The sequence below is a fragment of the Anopheles arabiensis genome, chromosome 3, assembly GCF_016920715.1.
Source record: "Anopheles arabiensis isolate DONGOLA chromosome 3, AaraD3, whole genome shotgun sequence".
NCBI lineage: Eukaryota > Metazoa > Arthropoda > Insecta > Diptera > Culicidae > Anopheles > Anopheles arabiensis.
In genome coordinates, this window is record NC_053518.1 from 32,016,188 (window position 1) to 32,038,348 (window position 22,161).

General features: G+C 43.6%; 1 protein-coding gene across 2 annotated transcripts in view; it reads right to left on the reverse strand.

Annotated features, from left to right (window-relative positions):
- The window catches only part of LOC120904712 (serine-rich adhesin for platelets), a 188,683-nt gene extending 171,553 nt beyond the window's left edge, over positions 1-17,130 (reverse strand). For both annotated transcript variants that reach the window (XM_040314946.1, XM_040314945.1), the window contains exon 1: positions 16,432-17,130. The gene's annotated coding sequence lies outside the window, so the exon portion shown is untranslated. The remainder of the gene's footprint in view (positions 1-16,431) is intronic.
- Between the last annotated feature and the right edge of the window lie 5,031 nt (positions 17,131-22,161).

Consider the following 22,161-nt stretch of genomic DNA (forward strand, 5'->3'; position numbering starts at 1 on the left):
AGACGACTCATTACAACGACAGCTTTCTCCAGTAGCGATGCACGTTCTAAGGTAATTTCTTACATACATTTCGAATTTTTGAGTTTCAAAATTAGATGCGAATACGTGCTCAAAGGAGTGTAAAAATATAAATTCCGGTACAATTTGATCAAAACATGATATCTAACATTTTTTCACAACTGCTCGAAACTGCTCGAAACTGCTCGAAAACTGCTCGAATATCCGAATGCACCATCAAAGCATCGCTAACTCGCATGTAATGTCACATCTATCACCATTTCGCCACAAATGAAGCATCTTATCGTCCCAAACATGGACAAAAACCCCACCAGCACGGCGGCCACCGCGATCGTTAGTGTGCGGCGGAAACGAAAATTGTACCCAATAATACTTTCATCACTCGCGCAATCACTCCGTTTCCTTCCCCGAAAAGGAAATCCCACCAGCACGCACCAAAACCTCATGCATGCACCACACAGTTTTGCCGCAATTTCTAATGCGTCGCTTTTATTATTTATCACTCGCGCCACTCCGTTCCAGCCTCCCCAGCACACACGCAGCACCCAGGAAATCTACGCTCACTCGAGGCTCAATCAAATTCGCACTCCAATCAAAGGTGTTGGAAATTTCACACGCTGTCTCCATGCGCGCACACCAACAACAAACCCACCGCTTCCGTTCGCGGAAATGGGCCACTCACCATTTCGCAAGCTCTCCATCACATTTTTTTATTTTGGTCAGATTTGCTTTTGGGAAAGGTTCGGTCACTTTTATTTGCACGACAATTGCATCCCCCAATCGGTCGTCAATCATCGATAGAGGGAATATCAAGAAAAGGGGAAAAATAAGCACCATTTTCTTCCCATTTTATTGGGATTGCCGGTTTGAGATTTGCTCGAAGTGAACAGGAGGAAATGGCGAGCGAGCAAAAAAAAAGTGAAATGATCGTTCCCGTTTGTGTGATGTGCAGTTTAGGCAAAAGCATTTCCCGCTATCTTCAGCACCCGATGGATCAACCAGGCAGGAAGGGGTGAGAAGTGATCAACGCTCGTTTGCAGAAATGGTCACGCAATCCAAGGCGAAAGAACAAACCTGCACACACACACACACACTCAAAATGGAGCGACCGATGATGCTGCAAGGGAAGGCACGGGAAATAGATAAAAGAGAGGCAAGATCACAACCATTCATTGTTATTCCATGTCTTTGAATATAAACGCCCCGTGCCGTCCCAATGGAGAGGTTTGATTTTCCAAGTTTCCGTGCGCGCGCGCCCGCCGCAACATAATCCTCATTCTTTCCCTTTGGTGGCGCGAGAAGGCGGAGAGATTGGAGGCGGGAGTCAGCATAACTTGCATCATCATCAGCAGCAGCCGAGGGGCCTTTATGGGGCGGCTTTAGCTACTTCCGCAATCCATATTTCCACCAGGCCCCGACTGAAAAGAGCGCTGTGTGTCTTTTGTTTTTCGCTTTCTTCGATTTCCGATTTCCCAGGAGGGTCTGCTACTCCCGCCCCAAGCAGAAGATGCAGCAGAGATGACCAGCCCGCCACCAACCATTCCGAATGGATCTCGTTGGTCGTAAATGGTGCTACACCAAACACGAATGCCACAAGAAGGAAGCATCCGAACACGCTCTCCGATATTGGAGCGAGTTTGGCGGATTTTATTTTGGTTTTTTGCTTGCACCGAGCGATCCGTCCTTCCCCGCAACTAAGGCGCTCACTGTGTCGGTGTCTTCCGATGTCGTAATTGCAAACAGAGCGCGGAGATGGAGGAACTCTTCGAGCCGATCTTCGTGTGTCAAATAAGAGCAGCACAAACAAACCAAAAAAGCATGGTCAGTACGGTACGACGAGACACAGACAAGAGGGTTTTTACTTTCACCCAGAGGTCGTTACAATCATCGGTCCATATTCGTCACAGGCCCCCGTGCGGCAACCCTGTGTCTGAGTGTTAACCACCCGATAAGGTCACAGAGCAAAAGGCGGTAGCAGTTGTAGATCATTGCCTTTGTCCCCCATTGTTTCCTTCTTTTATTGGCAGCTTTTATAGGGATGTTAAAGAAAGATGCTAACACGTTTAAAGTATTGTTTTAGGTTTGTTGCTGGAGAAAAACTGGAAGAAGAACCTAACAGGACCTCCGGAAATTGGATAGTCCGAATGGTTAATATGTAAGGATTTTATCAAAATCATTAAAATTGACTTCAACAGAAAGGCCTGAAGAAAAAGTCCACAGCGACCACATTTCAGCGACATGTCTGCTGTCAAAACATGACTGCGAGTACTTCAAAACGAAGCAGATGTTGCCCAAGATACGGAAAAGGGTACAACAATTATGCCGTTTATCAAGTTATTCCGATTCGCTAGAAAAACAAATCACAAACTTCTACATCGCTTTTACCTTCGCCAATTTCTTCAAACTTTCACGCATCATAAACGTCCAGGCGCCACTAGACAGCGACGACACACACCAAGACAACGTCGAAAGGAACCGGCGCGCAGCACTGTCAATAAAAGCATTACTATTTGTCTAATCAACAATCAACGATCGGGGCCCACTTTCTTCGGTCCTTAGGGTCCTCGCGCCGCTTCACCACTCTCAAAATCGTACGCATTCCAACGCAACAACAACAAAAAACTCTCATTTTTTAGCAAGGATCAGTACCCGGTGTCTATATGTACTTCTCATACGGGCCATTCACTCACGGGGGCGCTTTGATCAAAGCGACAGGGCAAAACCGATTCCCCGTTTGCAATAAACCACTGCCCTCACGAACCAAGTCGCTGGCCAAGCAGCAGGACAACCATGCCGATTGTTCGCATCCCGCAACACACGCACATTGAGGGAAGTGGAGGAGGACACATCGCACATAGCAAAACCTCCGCGCGTACATCATCGCCAAATCGCACGGGTATCGGGCCAAAACATTTGCGAAAGTGATGGTGGCCACCAATCATTTGATCTGATCGGCTGGACGATCCAGCCGGCACCGGCTAAGGCGTGCGTGCAGCTCAGAAACGTCTACGAAGGGAGAATGGATGAAAAGTGGCCGCTAAACAATCGGCCAATAAAGCGAAATTTATTCCCAATCATACGATACGATCCTGCTTCTCCGCTGCCTAACACGCAGGAAAAACCGTTCCTCTCTAATGGTCGAAGATATGTTACAACTCCCACCCTCTGAGGGCTTCATCCGCTCCGCTCCGCTGTGCTAAATCGGCAATCGGAGGAGATGTCCATGCACCATGCAGACCACAACACACATGGCCGGCGCGCATGTGCTTTCAAAAAACAAGTTCTACCAAACGTATGCGCAACCTCGCCAAGGTAACCTGCTGCTGCTGCTGCAGGCTAGCTCGGAGTTGGAGACCACACGGTACGACAGCAGCATTATCGTTTAATCTGATTATCGGCCCCGATTATCGATCAGCAACAACGGTTGTAGCAACAAAAAAACTGGAAAATAATTAAATTGTGCCCTTGCGGGAAAAAAACAGCTGAAACGTGGAGGGAATAGAAGAGTGTGAGGCTTTAATGCAAAAAAAAAACTAGTTTACAAGTTAACTTTTACTCTCATCAGCTGTCATTTACTTTCCTTTTAACAGCTGTCAAACTTAAAAAGGGCAATTTTTTGCATCAAAACTCTCATCACATTAAATAAACTGAATTAATTTTTGCATTTGTCAAGAAACAGTTCAATTCTTTCGACAAAAAAAAGATTCAGTTGCATTGCATTTTTGGTGCCGTGACCAGGATCCAACAAAAAATCACGTTTTAGATGCTTTAAAAACGGCATAATAAAATGAAATGCACACAACAGCACCCATAGAGCGCGTTAAGGCATAAAATAACTAAATCCTCCTATCAGGTTACCTTTGGCGTTCCCCTCCGCCTCCTCGCTTCACATGACCAACAACACGCACCGCGCGACGTAACGCACCTAACGACCACTTGGTCAGCGGGCTTGTTGTCAGTAACGACCTCGTTACGGTCACTGCATGACGATGATGATGATGATGATGACGATAAACAATTACAAACTTCGCGCCCATGCTGCTCTCTCGCGTGCACACAAACACACTTAACTTCCCAGCTTGGTGTGCTTGGTACTACAGTCGATCAGCGCGTAACGAGCGCAATCCGTTTGATCGATCGAACCAATGAATCGATGCAATGTTTATTCTGTGATTCCCTTCATTTCCATCCCCTCTGACAGGTTGATAAGAGCGCGTTCCAACTGTCACAAATCAAGCCTGCTGCAGCTAGAAACTGCCCTGGGAGGGGGTTGCTATTTGCAAGCATGCTGTCGATCATAGTTCCCTGCTCGTTAGTGTTGGTGTGCCGGGAATTCAAATCGCTGCGATCGATTTTTATTACTGATCGCCCATCCAAGATCAAACTGCAATCGATGCGGGAATGGGGAGTGTAATTTTATACCGTCCTATTGCTCGTTTGTTCACACACTTCTACACACACACACACACTCTGGTTGAACACACGTGAAAGGGAGAGTGATCGTATAGAAATAAATATTTACAATCGCATACTTCCGCAACCGATAATACTCAATCGCGCGCGCGCGTTGCCTTCGAACGAAATCTTCGAAATCGTACGACGAGGGGCCATAAAATCATCAACATCGGTTGTTTCCTCCTGCGCTTTGATAGTGCGCGACATCGGGTTAAGTTGATACAACGCATAGAAGCATAGAGACATAATTTTGGTTGCTGAGTCTTTTGGGGCCTGATGCTGGAGCATAGGGATGGCTGGCAGCGTGTAATTTTACACCACCGTGTCCAAAACACACACAAGCGCATGCACACACACTGCACACAACTCAATCAATATTGATCTAAAGAGCAGTTGTGATGCCGTGAGAGTGAAAGTTCCCCAAAACGGAAAGTTCAGCGCTGGAGAGGAGCCGATAGGCTTCCCCGACACTGACAATACCGGCACACTAATACGCTAATCCTTTTACGGCTAATCCTGGCCAGAGTGTGGTTCACTTTCCGACATGAACAAGCCAACAAGTTTATGCGCTGCATTTAATGTGGAAACGTTGGCCGGCCTATCGATTTGCTATCAATCATGCTCGGATACGGGAGATTGTCCTCATCAATGGATAGATTTTATGCTTTCAAAAATTGACATGAGAAGCGTACAATAGAAACACCATACAGATCTGAACGTCTAAAACAAACATGTAACTGTCAATAAAAGCTCGATGCGATAAACAAAACGTCTGCTTTAGTAGCATTCGTTATCAACTGACAAGTGGACAGTAATTCTAAATGGAAATTTAACGAACAAATAACACACTAATTATTCACACTAATTGGTTTATATTTTTTATTTTCATTTATTTTTTATTTATTTTATGCTTTATATATTATGCTTGTTTTTTTTTCTTATCTTATGTCCTTTCAAGTATCATCATAAGAGGTCAGAATTGATTAAACAAGCAACCTCAATAAGGCAATAATGGCATATTTTACAAACTAAGCTAATAAAACTATACATGTGACCTCCGAGATACGACTGTATTTGGGACCGTAAAAATGTCCCAAAACAATGTCCCAATGTCGAATATCTGTCAATAGGGCCCTTCACGATTCTAGTCAGTTTTTTGCATTTGTATGGAGTTTGACAGTTGTAGGCTGAAATCATGTAAACACTCCATACAAAACCACACATAAAACTAGCCTGCAATTTTCAGTCTAGATTATTCTAGCCTAAAAGCTAGAATTAGATTCGAGTACCTGCTCGAAAAATGGCAAAACAAGGTGGTGAGATCTGGTAATGGAATCCAAAATCAAAGTGTATGTAGATCAGGTGGTCTCATAGCATGTTTTTATAACCAAATTTGAATATCACTTTTTGACAGGATGGGTGAAAATTGTTGTTCAAACAAGCTTTCTGGAGGCTTGACGAATACACAAAACAAGGAGAAGCGATAAAAATTAGCCTTCTAAATTCATACACCTTGGGATAAGCCCACCTGTATATTATATCCACTTAGATAGCTGCTCGAAAACTGCTATACAATGCATACAGCTGACAGGCTGAAATTTCAGCCTACCAACTTAAAACGGAAAGGACCCCAATGTAAAGTTTTCAACGGAAGTTGAAGAGTCGAAATCTGTGATATCGTATTTGTTTTTTATTCATGATGTAATGATAACGTATTAATTTTAATCCAAACGTCGTTTACACGATACAGATATTCAGGGTCGGGTAGATGGAGAATCTTTGTAAATGTGTATATAACGGTTATCAGCAAGAAATTAAAAAAAATACAAAACAAAATCCGAATTTAACAACCTAATATTGAAGTGTGGCTTTCGGCGGAGTAACAACACAATAATACAGCCGCCATATGTCAAACTTCGTTTTAAAAATAGTTGAAATCGTTGAACCTCCCAATAATATTGTCGTTCTGAAAATGAGCTGATCTCATCATGTCATTACGAAATGCAGATTCAAGAAAATGTATTTCAAGCTACAGCTACAGTTGTAAGGCTGTCCTATTAAAACCGTCATCTTAAACGCCCCAAAAATACAATCCTGTATAAGTTTAGCTTGTAACCGATCGCATAAATACCGCGAAAGCCAAATTGACCTCAAATTTACGAGCCTGCCGACATTTGATATGAAGACATTAGGTACCATCATAAACGTCCGCCTGTGTCCATTCGGTGTGACTGATCGGTACACATTTGGCGTAATGAGCAACAAACACACACCACACCCTCACCCCGATTTATGTGCTTACTCCCCCCTTCATAGCAGTATGCTATATTTTATGCGACCTACACCAGGGAAGCAAAAAGAGACGAACACTAACGACCGTAAATAAATGTAAAATGGCCCGATTTATAATACATACTCACGACACACACACACACACACACACAGCAATACGGAAAGAAGGTCTCCTCGTAAGCAGTTTGTTCGCTCCTTCTTCTTCAAAAAATGGCCAAATTGATACAGCAACGCCCAGCAGTTCACTTACAAATGCGAACGAGCCGCATTCGTTACCACGGCTTCACGCTAACGGAAGCAGCACGACCGGAATATTGCCATTTCGCGTGTCAGTTATGTTTTTTTGATGATTTTTTGCCATTTTTTGCACAGCCATCTAGAGGGTCTATCCACATACTAACACACACAAACACGCTAAAAGGTTATCAGAAAAACGGCATGCCAAGGAGGTAAGCGTACACACCATATGGCCGAAACGAAACGAAAAAATAAACTGCCGCACACTTCTCATCACCATTTGGGGCGCATAGATAAGGCGGGGTTTGAATTTATTTAATAAATTTGATAACCACAACGTCCCGAAAAACGTGCGCCATCACCGTATGCTCGTCAACCCATAATCCCATGATTCGTTACACAGTTTTTGAAGCAACTCTTAAGTGACCTATTAAAATACCTCCCAGCGCCGAAGATCTTTCACACTCGACAGCTTTAAAAAAAAGCGAACCTACCTAAATAAACAGATCAACCCCCATCATGTGTCATGTGTCATTACACACCTTGGCTCGCATAACACGCGTTTCCAACGGCTTCGCGACCCTGCTCTATTTTCAATCCACAGTCGTGTGCGCTACACCACCATCAGCGATTGCCAAATAGTGTGTAGAGTCTGTCTTTCGCTAGTGGACTTAGCCCAAGAATGTCTTCCTTCTTGTAGTTCCTTCCCCTTCCTCAGCTCAGCGCTCATCAATCAATCAAGTCTTCGCCAAGTCTTCGTCGGTCAAACGGTGGACTTGAAATGGTGCGATGATGTCAGCATGTTCGAGAGCCACTCAAACACAGGCGGCCCAGTGACATTGTTCGTTATCACACACGCCATTCTCATCTTTATTCAGCACAGTAACGAACGAGGAGGGAAAAAGGGTGTGTTTGAAATTAAAAATTCGTAACCGAAAAGAAATGCCAAACAATAATCAAAAAAAAAAACACACACACACCCCGAAAGTCCAAGATTAAGTAATCCCAGATGGGTTACAATTTCAATCGCGACTACATCATCCGGATCGATTCGGGCCGTGTTTGGTCGGGTGTAGTGCTCCGCCCAGAGTTGTTTACTCTTTTTTCTGATTTGATTTACTGTTTTTGCTTCCTTTTCTAATACAAAAAAAATGATGGAAAAAGCACAGTTTCCGTAGACTCGGACAGCTGACACATACACACACTAAAACACAGCCCTAAACGCTGACGCGCTCCGCCTGGTTCGATCTGTTATATTAACGGGAAATTAGTTTTCTTCTCGCTCCAATTCGGGCTGGAAAGAGCCCTCAGACTGCGCGCGGCCACTACCACTGAGCATTCAATCAAAAGCCCTTGCTCCTCTTCTCCACCTTACGATGTTTAGCCATTGTGTGTGTATCTTGACGGTTAGTTTTACTAAAGCGCGAACGGAAATTTGTAGTGAAATTGATTTCCATCCACAAACGTGTGTGCCGCGCGCTTACGACTGACGTCGATATGATTGTACGCTTCCTGCCCCTCTTGGAGCGGCGATTTTCATCGGCGAGGAGCCTTTGTTTCGTTTGAAGCCGTTATAAAAATGCAAACCCCGTCCGCTAAGGTGTACAATTAAGTGGCACCCTCTGCCCCGCAAATGGGCAAGTCACAATCGCCAATCGAAACTGAAAGTCAAGGAAAAATGGGGGGAACGATTGGGGGGGGGCGAAAAAGGTCGCGCCATCAATTATAGGGTCGCTGCCTCTCCCGCTGGGAAGCGATGAAGATCCTCCAGCTTTAAAAATACACTCCCCCCAAACCCTTCCTCCTGTTTTTCAAACTAACAACCCGCTTCGCCTTCCAACGCACTAATTACACACCGAAATTCCGAAGGACCGATTCCGACAACAATACCTTTTTGGCGAATTATAGCTTCCTCTCCCGGGAGATGGGTGTGAGTTTTAGCCAGCGGTCAGGCGCGGCAGCAGCAGATCCGGAAAAGGGCTATAATTTTGCGATACAGCTTCGAGCGGATGAAGATGAGCAACCTCAGCCCGCCCAATCCCGCCAGTTGATGCCAATATCCGCCGTCGTCCGACGCTTGGTGTGGTACAGGATTCAATAGCAGAAAATCAAGTCAATCGAACCGGCGCTGCTGCTTTTTTTGCTTTTTTTTAATTTTTTGTGTCATGATTAGTAGCAATAAACGCGGCTTACACGACGCGGCTGGATGATGTAAATAATTATGGCATTACTTTTTCGCACCGAAAGCGGAAGCGGCAAAAGACGTCATTCTTATTGGATTTCTGCTGTTCCTGGTTTTGAGGGTTTTTTTTTTCTTCCTTTTTTCTTGCATGGCTTTTACTTTTACTTAACTAGAGGAGAGCCTATTGAAGTGTACACTCTAGTGTGCCAAAAAATGTACCAAAAACGAGTAACGTCACGAACAGTGAATCCAATTTTGGATCTTTCAACCGGATCTTTGGGAACAAAAAATATATTTACCGTTGGAGATGATTTTGTAACAGCTTGGACGCAGTCTTACGAAACTGGCATGAGTCAGTGTGAAACAAACGGTGTAGTTCTTCCATTACAAATGCCCACAACCACTCAAATATGTAAATTAACTACGTTTTGGGTGCAATGAGCGTTTCATCGTTTAATGCCGTCCTTGTTTTAAGGAAGAATAAATTAATGAGTCATCAACAACTTCACTAAAGAACTGTTTCTTTGTTGGTCGCTATTACTAAAATGATCCATTTTATGTTTCTAAATGTATGCCCTTTTTATTATTAGATACCAACAAAAAATAGTAAAATGTATAACATTCGTGATAAAACAAATGAGCACACTATAAAGAGGGCTAGGAAGGGTGGAAATTAATTTTCCTTCAATATTTTTACACCTGCTCGCAGTCGAATAAAAAAAAGGCTCCAATTAATAACCCTCACCAGCACATTTCTCAAACACACTAATTCTGCTTGTGAAAAATCGATTTCCGCTCATTACGCTCCGATATGTAAACAACAACTAACGAACGAAACACGTCACGGTTTGCAATCGAGAGAGCACGGCCAAACGAGCCCCAACAACAGGTCCGACGTCCTAATGAGCTGCAGATTAGTGGGGCTACTAGCTGCACGAGGGAGGTTAAGCAGATACATAAGCATTGGAATGATAATGTAGGAAAAATACACACACAATAAATAAATAAATAATTCATTACTGTCAAAAAACGAATACTCTCAAACGTAACAACGCATCTGGCCTATTGCACCCAAACACACACTGCTAAACCGAGCAGTTGTTGTGTAAACACATTGCAACCGGACCAGCAAGCAACATGTTGGGCAATTCTTGTTTCAAAAATTCTAACATTTGGGGCGGAAAGCATCTTTCACGAAAAAAATAAATAAACAAATAAACACGACAGGGAAGAACACCATTTCAAAACCTCGAGTGCGGGGGTCGGTGCGAGATGTTGCACTGCATGTTTACAACAGGTTGCTGCTTCCCACACAACGAGAGACAGAGAGAGAAAGCACACATAAGTGAGAGAGGGAGGACAACAAACAGATGGTAAAGATTTACAACCAGCTGATTGGGAGTGTGCTTCTTGTCACAGATTCTTGCCGCACGGTGAGATGTGTTTTGACTCGCCGCGTAAGGAAATGTGTCCAGGATATGCGCATGCCCATTAACGGTGGAACAACTCACACATACAAAGACGCAGATCCTGACAGCCGGCCGGCACAAGGACCTACCGCAAAAAGGACAAACAAAAAGTGGTAAGGATTCAATGTTTTCTTGTCTTGCGTTTTTGCTACCAAAACAAACTGTAAAATCCAACAAAACCGGAAGTTCGAACATCTTCCTTTGTGCGAGAAACAACTCCCCCTAGAAAAAAACAAGCGCAATAAAAAATCAGCTTAATGAACGTGAGAAAATGTAAAGCAAAGTGACCACAAAAAATTGTACATTACTTCCTCTACACTTTCATCTGGATGGCGCCAAGACGCCATCTAAAGCAGGGGGGAGACACCCCGGCCAATCGCTCACTTCATAAAACATCGCACAACAACGCAAGGCACGAAATCCGCAAGCGCAATAAAAATAGTTACTTTCCTAGGCTTTGTTTCGTTTGTTTTGCTCTACAAATGCTGGCACAAGAAGCTAGCCCAAAATCACACTCACATTTCGCCCAATTACGGTTTTGCCAAACCTTTTATTGCCCCCCCCCCCGCCATTTTGTTCGTCGTTTTGTTGTTTCGCGAAGCAAAAAAAAAGGAACAAACATCAAGGCCGGAAACGGGAGGAAGATGGTGGTTGTCTTCATTTGCCAAAACGTTTTAGGAGCGCAGAGGGGAAGAGTTTGAATCGGGTTTTACTTGCACACTAATTGCTATTATTTGTCTTAAAACGGAGAGGAAATTCCGACTCCCACTTGCGGCATTTTCGCTGGCTCCGTTTGGTTTGAATCGAACACGGTAATGAAATATGTTTTAAAGGTCACTAGGGCCGCGGGTCTCTCATGACGCTCGGGAGAGTGTAGTTTAGTGTATTGTAGTACACATCAACCGACATCTCAATATGAGGGACCGTCGAGAGAGAGAGGGGGAGAAAGTGCCCGAAAGAAAACGTCCTTCACGCCGCAAACGATAGGGGTTATTGAAGAAGGTTGGTAGGTGCGCGGTACATGTAGCACGAAGTTTGGCCCGATACCTTTCGGCGGAGGGTTCATACATTACCATCCACCCAGCTTCCCTCCCTATCATAATTCAATTTGCAGCCAATTTCCGATCGCGGATGGGGAGCCGCCTGAAAAAAGCCTGAAGCCACCACCACTCATCTCATAATTGGTTCGGGGCGGCATCCAAGAAGACGGAAGATGTAAGAAACTCATGCCGCAGCCCGCACATCGCCGAAAGTTTCTCTCTTACTACTGCTTAATCTTAACTTAATAAAGAGAAATGCAGAGGAGATCGCTGGGCGCTGGCTCTGCGCTTCATTGATTGAAGTTGTTGCTCGCTGGAAGGGAAATTTTTGGAGGAGTTCCAAACGAAAAAAACAGCGAGATTTGGAGGCCAATGTTGGAGGACGCCGAGGACGACGGCAGCAACACTATCATTGGGTCACGCCACAAACATTGGTACCATAAAATTTGGGCGTCTCCAGTTGCGAAAAAGGGTAGCGCAACTCCGGAGCCGGCATTTCTTGGGTCGTTAGTGATCATTTTAGGGATTTCGCCAACTTCAGGGAGGTGGTGAGGAGTAAAAGAAAGCTAATCCAATAATAGGCACGGTGATGTGTGTCTGGTACGTGTTCCAGCCTCCAAAAATTGCCAACTTCAAATCGTTGAGGCGATGAAGTTGAAATCAGTTTTATTTTTAGCATCTTTGAAATATCCCATTGAAGGTTAGCATTGATGAGCTCCAGTGATGTGGACTTGCCTAGGCAAAACACAACACAGCAGCAATTAATTTAAGGTTAGTTCTCGGCACTGCGTTCCACGTGTGTATCTATCCGGTCACGGTTGAAGGCAAACACCGATCAACAAGAGACGCTGCTGCGCTGACGTCGAACTGTTGGAATAAAACATAACGAAAAAAAGGCAAGGAAGACCTCACGGAGTATGCGTAGCAGCAAAAAACATAACACACGCGCGATGTTTCCGATACCGACGTGCCTGCTGCTCTGTGGGGTGGTAAAGAAACTCCAAGGCAGTAGCAAAAAAATGCTTCCCTTCCAACGGTCAAGTTGATCTTGTCGAGGAGACACACTAACGCGCGCAAGAGAGCGACTTCGCTTGCGGCTGTTTCTTTGCGATAACTTGGCTAAGCGATACGCTCGTTTCCGCCTTTAATGTGCGTTTTCCTCCCGCTTCCTCCATTTCAACTTCTCCAACTTCGTCATCCAACACATCTAGCCAACGGGTCTGGTCGATAAGGTCAATAGTTAAGACAATCTCAACAGTAACCGATAAGGCGCCAAAGTACACAACACTGAGAATTACGACTCAGCGTGTTTGGGTGTGTGTGTGTGTGTGTGTGTGTTTGTGATCATGAAACGTGTTAGATCGGGGGAATGGACGGACGCTGGTCAAGAATTCGAACCGGCAGAGCATACATACGCATCAACTGGCGTTTAGTATTCCGCGTTCAGCACGTTCTTAAGATCTGAAGGCTCCCCTCCATCCATAGGCTCCGTGTTGTGTGGTGTCGCATTCTTAAAAGCGCGCCAGTCGGATCGTGCCATGTGCCACAGTTCTCTCTCTCTCTCTCTCTCTTGACCTTTTCCCGAACAAAAACTGGTTATTCGACGATGCTGAAGATTTGCATCTAGATGGGAGCAGGTGGGGGGCTTATATTCGTGATTCTTATGCTAAATATGTTGTCTCATTTCTCCACCGGGGGGCCATTTTGTGAGCGTTGTGGGCTTGGGTGTTTTCTATGGCGAGCATTCCAAGCCGTATCCTGCTGTTTGAACGTGTTTTGAAATTTTATTCAATAAACTTCAAACTGTGAGGTGTATTTTGAACTCTAGAAATTGCATTCGGGGTCCCGATGTAGGTTTAATTTTCTCCAGTGTTGACGAATTATTTCGTAGTGATGCCTTCAAAATTCAGTACAAGTGCGCAAGACCCTAAAATTCACATAAAATTAAACTCGATAAAACGTAAGCACTTATGACAAATTTTACGAAATTGATTTCCGTGCAAGAAACCAAAAAGAGAGGATTAGTTTTATCTAATTTTGAAATATAAAAAAAGATTGAATTCTAATGCCGTGAAATCATTCTAAGAATGAAAGGATCACGAACAAATAATAAAAACCTATTCTGCGTAAGTTAATCCAGACCCAGACTTTGCGGAAATTGTGATTCGTGAGTTACATATTTTTAGCTGAGTGTAAAATTGTATAGATATGGGACCAATTTCTGGAATTTAGATTAATTAACTTGTCCGTCATGTTCCTTCTCAAAACTCTATCTAAGGGATTTGAGTGAAAGCCTTCGTAGAAATAAATATAATTTTGTTCCAGTAAACATTTCAAAATTTGTCGTCGCACCTCAAATGCTATTTGTTTACCTAACAGTAGCGTCACCAGTTCAAAATGGGGTTACATTCCACAAGAAAACAAACACACAAACCCTTCAGTCACCCGTATGTCCCAAGTGAACTGGACTTATCAATCATCAAACATCTCCAGATAAGGGAAAGCAAGAAAAAGAAGGCAGTCACTAGCAGGAGTGATAAAGCAATCAGCCGTAGCGGGAACTTTATCAAAAATGTAGTTTCAACACGATTCCAACGCTTACAGCCAAAGCAATTTCTACAGAAATGGTTAGGCTTTAACTTGAGCAATTTTAATAATTTCCAGCTTAACGCAGCTGCGACGGAGGCAACAGCCACCGACTCTAAACAAGCCTTCACTTCCTTTCTACGACTTTTTTTGTGCCAAAAAAGAAACACCATTGTAAAACTAATCGTTTGCCATTCATCAAGCCCTGGTAGACAAAATTGTTGGCCGCAAAAACGGCAACAGCAAAAATGAAGATGTGACCCCATCGTTAATTCGTTCCGATGAGAAAATGACGCTCAATTCCTCCCGCACGCCATACCAGCTGGCGCGCATTCCCCGATCATCATCGTCATCAAACACGAATTCAGTGATTCGATTTAAAAGACCACCGCGAGGAGTTGCAAAAGTGGGGAAAGTAGTGTTGTTTTAGCTTTTCCGCGGAATTTCCTCCCCGTCTCAAACAAAACCACAAACAAAAAATGCAAAGCCAAAATTTGCATGAATCAATTTTCCAATTCCAAAAGCTTTTCCAATCAAAAACAGAGAGACAACGGAAGGGTTGAACCAAAAAAAAGGGCAAAACAAAATTGATACAAGTTTGCTGCGCTCATCTGTTCGTGTTTGTGTTCATGTTTGTTGCATTATTCAATACTGGTGCAGCCCGTCGGGGATGGGTGGTTTTCCTCGCCCGGGAAGGAAGCGGGGTAATTACGTCATTGCAAAAAGTGGCCCCCGCTCCAGCTCCAGCCGGGGGAGAAATGTCAACCACCTACCTTCTCCGCTTCCCATCCACTTCTAGCACACCGAGCCGAGAACACAACCGACCCACCTTCGACCGACACCTTTTAAGGGGGACTGCAATTGATGCAGTTGCTGCAGTGCCCATTTTCCGCATAGCACACACACAAACAGAGACACACATTCGCACCGGATGCAGCAGTGCTAAGAGGTGGTAGAGGTTTGCGATTCTTGTTTTGCCTTTTTACGGTCTGCCACCACCACTCCCCGGGGGGGAAGCAGGTTCTTGCCAGCGTTTGTAAGCGATTTGCAAATCTCGTTAAGATCGCGTCAAAGGCACACACACACGCTGGAGATGCCAAAAGTGGCCAAAAGTGCACACACTTTTAATCCCAGTGCACATGGCGTCTCTCTCCCTCAATGCTGTTGTATCTGTCTGTGTGTGTGCGTGTGCGTACATGGAACCTATAAACTTCATCTCTCGCACACTTGGATGGTTGGCGGCATTGATGGTGGCGGCCTTTTGGGGGGCCGGTTGCTAAATCCAGCGTAACCAGCAACATAACCCCCAAAAGAAGCACGTATCAAAGCAAACGGTGGAAAAAATAGCGCCATCCGTGTCAGCCGCCCCGACACACAAACACTAGTGAATGTGAAATGCATACACACACCACGTAAAGAAAAAGGCCTCCTTCTCCACCTCCGAAGTGCCAATAACAAACATCAAGAAATCGCACACGCATTATGCAATTTGTCTGCCCTCCTCCAGGGCATATTGGGGCGGGATGGTGGTGGTTGGCGCTTGTGCGTAGCGTGACATGACACGACGGCAACACCAAGCCATGCCAAGCCGCACTCCAATGTGGCCACAGTGCCCCAGACGGCTTCATCACAGCACACACATGATGTGGCAAACACCACGCACCACGGGAGCCTTTTGCACCGGATGTGGTTTTGGGGGCATCATCTTCATACGTGTGTGTGTGCGTTGGTGCATTCGGAAGCGGCAACAATCCCCATTCGGTCCTAAAACAAAAAGGGGAAAGAGTTATCCGTTAAAGTTCCTTTAGCCAACCAAACGATTCGTTCGTCGCCTGTGATGCGTTGGCTCGGAGGAAAATGTTCTTTTTCCCCATTTTTCTCTTGCTCTGGTGTCGCCCCATTCGCCATGCCGCTTTTGCTGCACACACGCGAGCGCGCGGACTGCACGCACACACTGAAACGCGCACGGCAAGAATCCCGCAAGGTTATGGTGTCTCCTGCCTCTCGCTCTCTTCGTACCCTCTTCTCGCACAAACCCGGGCGTCATCGTGTGATGAAGAGTGATCGAACAAGAAAGAAGGAAGCAGCCGTGTGCTCCCTCTCCTGGTTTTGTGTGATGATGCATATTTGGGGTTGTTTGGCATATATTTACATTCAATTGCAGCTGCTGCTGTTGTTTTTTGTTGTGCTTCTTCTGTTGTTTTTTTGTCGCCCTCCTGGATGTCGCTTGCAGCTTCCGGCGTCTTGATTAGAGCGTTGATGGTTCCTGTTTCGTTGCTTTTGTTCTGCTTTGTACAGCTTCACGCACTCGTTCGCACACACACACACACGCACAGTGCGGGATTAATTAAGCAAACCCCGCCTGCATCTGCGGCATACTGTATAGAGTAGGCCACGGATGATGATCAATTTGCACCGAAAGCTTGCCTTGCTTTGCTCTTAACTTTATTTTTACACGCACTAAACGCCTTATTCTTTCCTTACCGCCACACTAATTACAATCGAAGGGGCTCTTCACAGAACACTTCTCACCACACACACACACACTCGGAAGGCCCACTTCTCTGCACACACACTCACCGCTTCCCGAGCGCAGTAATCAGAATGTGATTAATCTTTTTGCACCGACACTTCTCTTCCTTAGACGGTGTACACGAAGAGCACACGTTTCACTCAAAAATAATCAATTCATCACCTCACACTTCGCACTTTTTGCACTGTGCGTCCATTACTTCGCAGGTAAGCTTCTGATTTTTGGATTTGCTTATGGTTTGTTTCGAATGTTGAGGGAGAGAGAGGTATAAAAACTCACACACGCGATACGCGTACACGCACACGTCTGACCGCAACGACGCTGTGGAACACAATACGTCAAAATGGGGGAAAACGTCAAAATGTATATTCGCGAGCGGCAGCTGAGGTAGGGATGGCAGGGCAGCACACTATGTTGGAGCGGCGCGGAACTAGTTGGTCTACAGAAAGGAATGGATAATGGAAAAAAGAAGTTGTGGTGAACCTTGTTCTATGGTAAAAAGCAACAAAATGCTATCGGACAGATGTTTCACGATCAGGCAACAATAATTTGACATAATTAAGACATATATAGTCAAAGTTTAATATAGATGCTTGTCAGAAAAGAACATTAAAAAAATGGAATCGATCAATTAAGAATTCGATTAAGATTTTTCAGAATGTTATCTAAAAAATCAATTTCCAGCAAAATATCAAATATGCGGTTTTCAATAAGAAGAGCGTACCTTCGAAACAAAACGGGAACGAAACCACCTCGGTAGGCTCAAATCGTTCGGCTACCATCACTAGATTGAACGAAGGCGATATGCCAAATTTAAAATAACGAAACATTTGACGCATGTTTCGTTCTCCCACGGAGCGGCAGGGATCGTCTCCCAAAGAGCAAAATGGTTTGCTCATAAAAGCGCCATCTGTTGGTAAATGTCGCAAACTGAGTAACGGATTTTTAGCGCAAACAACTGTTTTTTGCAAGCTTCCAATTTTTATCATTGGTTTAGTTTGTTTAATTTAACAGAATGTTGTGTCCGCACAAAACAAACATGAGAACGGTGGGTACGGCACAAACAGAATATGTATATTTTATTCTACTCTTTGGTATCGTTATACAATAACACGTAATAAGTAGAAACGCACACACACACGCAATGCGGGGAGAGGACGACTGGTCCTTCTCGCGCCGCGATCCTCACTGAGGACGTCACAGGATGACAGCCTTGCTGCCAACAGTGAGCCCTCAGGATGAGGCAGCGGTCTGTCCACAACACAGAAAATGTTTGAACCAAATAGTTAAAAGCTTTTTAAGTTGGTGTCAGTGATCCATCGGATTCGAATTTATCGAACGTGCTGTCAAATGCCGTTTCAATTCTTATTGCGTTATAGTCGGAAATCATTTTTTTAGTTTTTTTTATGAAAAAAAAAGTTTTAATTGAAGATTTAACTGCAATACAGTTTGAACTTATTGGTTGAACTTCGATTCCCTGCCAACTATTGAATATGCTTTTTTGTTGGCACTTTTTTCCATACAAAAAATTCAAGATCTATTAAGGAGAACAGGTCGATGCAAAGCCCGTTGCTAGGTTGCCATTTTCAGCTCGCTTTTGACAGTTTCATGAAAAAGTGTTTACAAACAAACGGCTTATAGTTATTGCGGAAAAGTGGACGAATTTACTATAAGGAAGATTATATTGGTTAAATTTCTTGCGGTCAATCATTTCTGAAGAATAAAGGTGAAGTAATTGCAGTTTACTCTGTATTCAGAAGCATTGATAACCTGTTTAATTGTTTGCCATTCCGTGACCACGAATCACTACCGTTTGCAACGGTCGTGCTGGAAGAACGAAAAGTTAAACAGGCATAAAACAGCACAGTACATGTTCCAACTGGGTAAAAGAAGTCCTATTAACTTTCAATTAAACACTGAGAGTAAAATGAATCATCCAACCGGCACACACTGGTACAATGTGCACACTGTTCTTTGCTTATAACCCGGGGACGAATGATAAATCAGATCTTTGGATTGTATCAGTCTTGTAATATTCTAATTCGATTCTAATTCTTATAATATTCTAAAAGGAAATGAGTACAAAATGCTGAACAAAACTCTCATTCATTCCATAGCAACGTCCATCGCTAAACATAAACAATGTTCACTTTAACTGTCAAAATTTTCCAATGGCTTTTTGTCAGTTTATACTAAACGCTTCGACCTGTTCTCTTTAAAAGACTTTGCAAAAAATTAATGAAAATTTTCTCGGCAGACCATGAGATTTTTTTGAAATTTTCAAAAACCGGTTTTCGCATACAAACGCATGCTTTTTAATTGAACTGTAAGCCAACTATCGAGCGTTCAGCTAAAAAGTATGCCAACTAAAAAGCGTTCAACCATTGAATTCTGACTGTAATAGACAATCGCAGTAAAAAAATCAAAATCATGATTTTGAAAGTAACTCTATTTAATGAAATATAAAAAAAAAAACACTTTCAGACCCGAACACTTTAAGTTAATATAATAAAAAAATAAAAGAATTGAAAGTTGACAGAACATCCAACTTCACCCCTCACAACTGTAAAACACTATTGATAGTTTTTACAGCGTTGGGTAATTATAGCTAAGTTGAAATTTTTTGTATTTTTGTAAATGTTTAGTGGATTTAGAATTTCCTCAAACAATTAAATTCATATTTGCTTAATAAATCAACTAAAAGAATAAATTTACTGGTGCATTCTCTACCTGTAGCTGTTTGCAAATTACACCATGATGATGACGTTGACGATGATGATGAGGGTACACAGGGGGCGACCGTGATGCCGCGCACGACGACTGTGACCCGGGACACACGACGTTGCTGCAAAGGGGCGACAGTGGTGTCGCCGTCGAGATGTACCTGTGCAGCTGGAGCGCCGGCGATGAAGATGGACAGGGGGCAGCCGATATGCCTCAGCACTGTGCCTGCTCACCGGGCTCGACGATGATGCTGGTGCAGCAAGGGCGGCTGTGGTGCCGCGACGTCGCTGCTGCACCAGTGTGTCCGATGACGCTGCAGCGGGCGGCGGTGATGCCGTGTGACGACGGTCCAAAGCGGAATGTCCCCTCGCTTTGTCCGGTATAGTGCTGCAGCGGAGTGAGGATCCCTTCGGGGCTTCGCGCAAGCCCGAACGTGCCCATCCTGCGCGATGGCGGTTGCGCGATGGTGGAACCGCGATGGTGGTCTCGGTGCTGCGTCGGTTCGTTAGTAGGATCCCCCCCTACGCGAGGAGGATCCCATCCTCGTCGCCACTGTTGTGTCCGCACAAAACAAACATGAGAACGGTGGGTACGGCACAAACAGAATATGTATATTTTATTCTACTCTTTGGTATCGTTATACAATAACACGTAATAAGTAGAAACGCACACACACACGCAATGCGGGGAGAGGACGACTGGTCCTTCTCGCGCCGCGATCCTCACTGAGGACGTCACAGGATGACAGCCTTGCTGCCAACAGTGAGCCCTCAGGATGAGGCAGCGGTCTGTCCACAACACAGAAAATGTTTGAACCAAATAGTTAAAAGCTTTTTAAGTTGGTGTCAGTGATCCATCGGATTCGAATTTATCGAACGTGCTGTCAAATGCCGTTTCAATTCTTATTGCGTTATAGTCGGAAATCATTTTTTTAGTTTTTTTTATGAAAAAAAAAGTTTTAATTGAAGATTTAACTGCAATACAGTTTGAACTTATTGGTTGAACTTCGATTCCCTGCCAACTATTGAATATGCTTTTTTGTTGGCACTTTTTTCCATACAAAAAATTCAAGATCTATTAAGGAGAACAGGTCGATGCAAAGCCCGTTGCTAGGTTGCCATTTTCAGCTCGCTTTTGACAGTTTCATGAAAAAGTGTTTACAAACAAACGGCTTATAGTTATTGCGGAAAAGTGGACGAATTTACTATAAGGAAGATTATATTGGTTAAATTTCTTGCGGTCAATCATTTCTGAAGAATAAAGGTGAAGTAATTGCAGTTTACTCTGTATTCAGAAGCATTGATAACCTGTTTAATTGTTTGCCATTCCGTGACCACGAATCACTACCGTTTGCAACGGTCGTGCTGGAAGAACGAAAAGTTAAACAGGCATAAAACAGCACAGTACATGTTCCAACTGGGTAAAAGAAGTCCTATTAACTTTCAATTAAACACTGAGAGTAAAATGAATCATCCAACCGGCACACACTGGTACAATGTGCACACTGTTCTTTGCTTATAACCCGGGGACGAATGATAAATCAGATCTTTGGATTGTATCAGTCTTGTAATATTCTAATTCGATTCTAATTCTTATAATATTCTAAAAGGAAATGAGTACAAAATGCTGAACAAAACTCTCATTCATTCCATAGCAACGTCCATCGCTAAACATAAACAATGTTCACTTTAACTGTCAAAATTTTCCAATGGCTTTTTGTCAGTTTATACTAAACGCTTCGACCTGTTCTCTTTAAAAGACTTTGCAAAAAATTAATGAAAATTTTCTCGGCAGACCATGAGATTTTTTTGAAATTTTCAAAAACCGGTTTTCGCATACAAACGCATGCTTTTTAATTGAACTGTAAGCCAACTATCGAGCGTTCAGCTAAAAAGTATGCCAACTAAAAAGCGTTCAACCATTGAATTCTGACTGTAATAGACAATCGCAGTAAAAAAATCAAAATCATGATTTTGAAAGTAACTCTATTTAATGAAATATAAAAAAAAAACACTTTCAGACCCGAACACTTTAAGTTAATATAATAAAAAAATAAAAGAATTGAAAGTTGACAGAACATCCAACTTCACCCCTCACAACTGTAAAACACTATTGATAGTTTTTACAGCGTTGGGTAATTATAGCTAAGTTGAAATTTTTTGTATTTTTGTAAATGTTTAGTGGATTTAGAATTTCCTCAAACAATTAAATTCATATTTGCTTAATAAATCAACTAAAAGAATAAATTTACTGGTGCATTCTCTACCTGTAGCTGTTTGCAAATTACACCAACAAATAAATAACATAACATAATCGAAAGAAAATCATATGCTAACCCTCTTTGGTGGATTGGGCCACCCATCCCTTCCCCACCGGGAGTGAAGCGTACCAAAGGCTACTTCGCTCGTGTAGCTACTCACGCTCTCTTTCTCTCTCTCTCTCTTTCTCTCTCTTTCTCTCTATCGCTCTCTCTCTCTCGCTCTCTCTCTTTTTCTCTCTTTCTTTCTCTTTCTCTCTCTTTCGGTCTCATTTCCATCCATCGCAATCTATGCTTCGGCTTGTCGGTCGGCCGAAGCGTAGGCAACTCGGAATGTGCTGCTGCACGATCGAGCCCTGCAGCCGCGC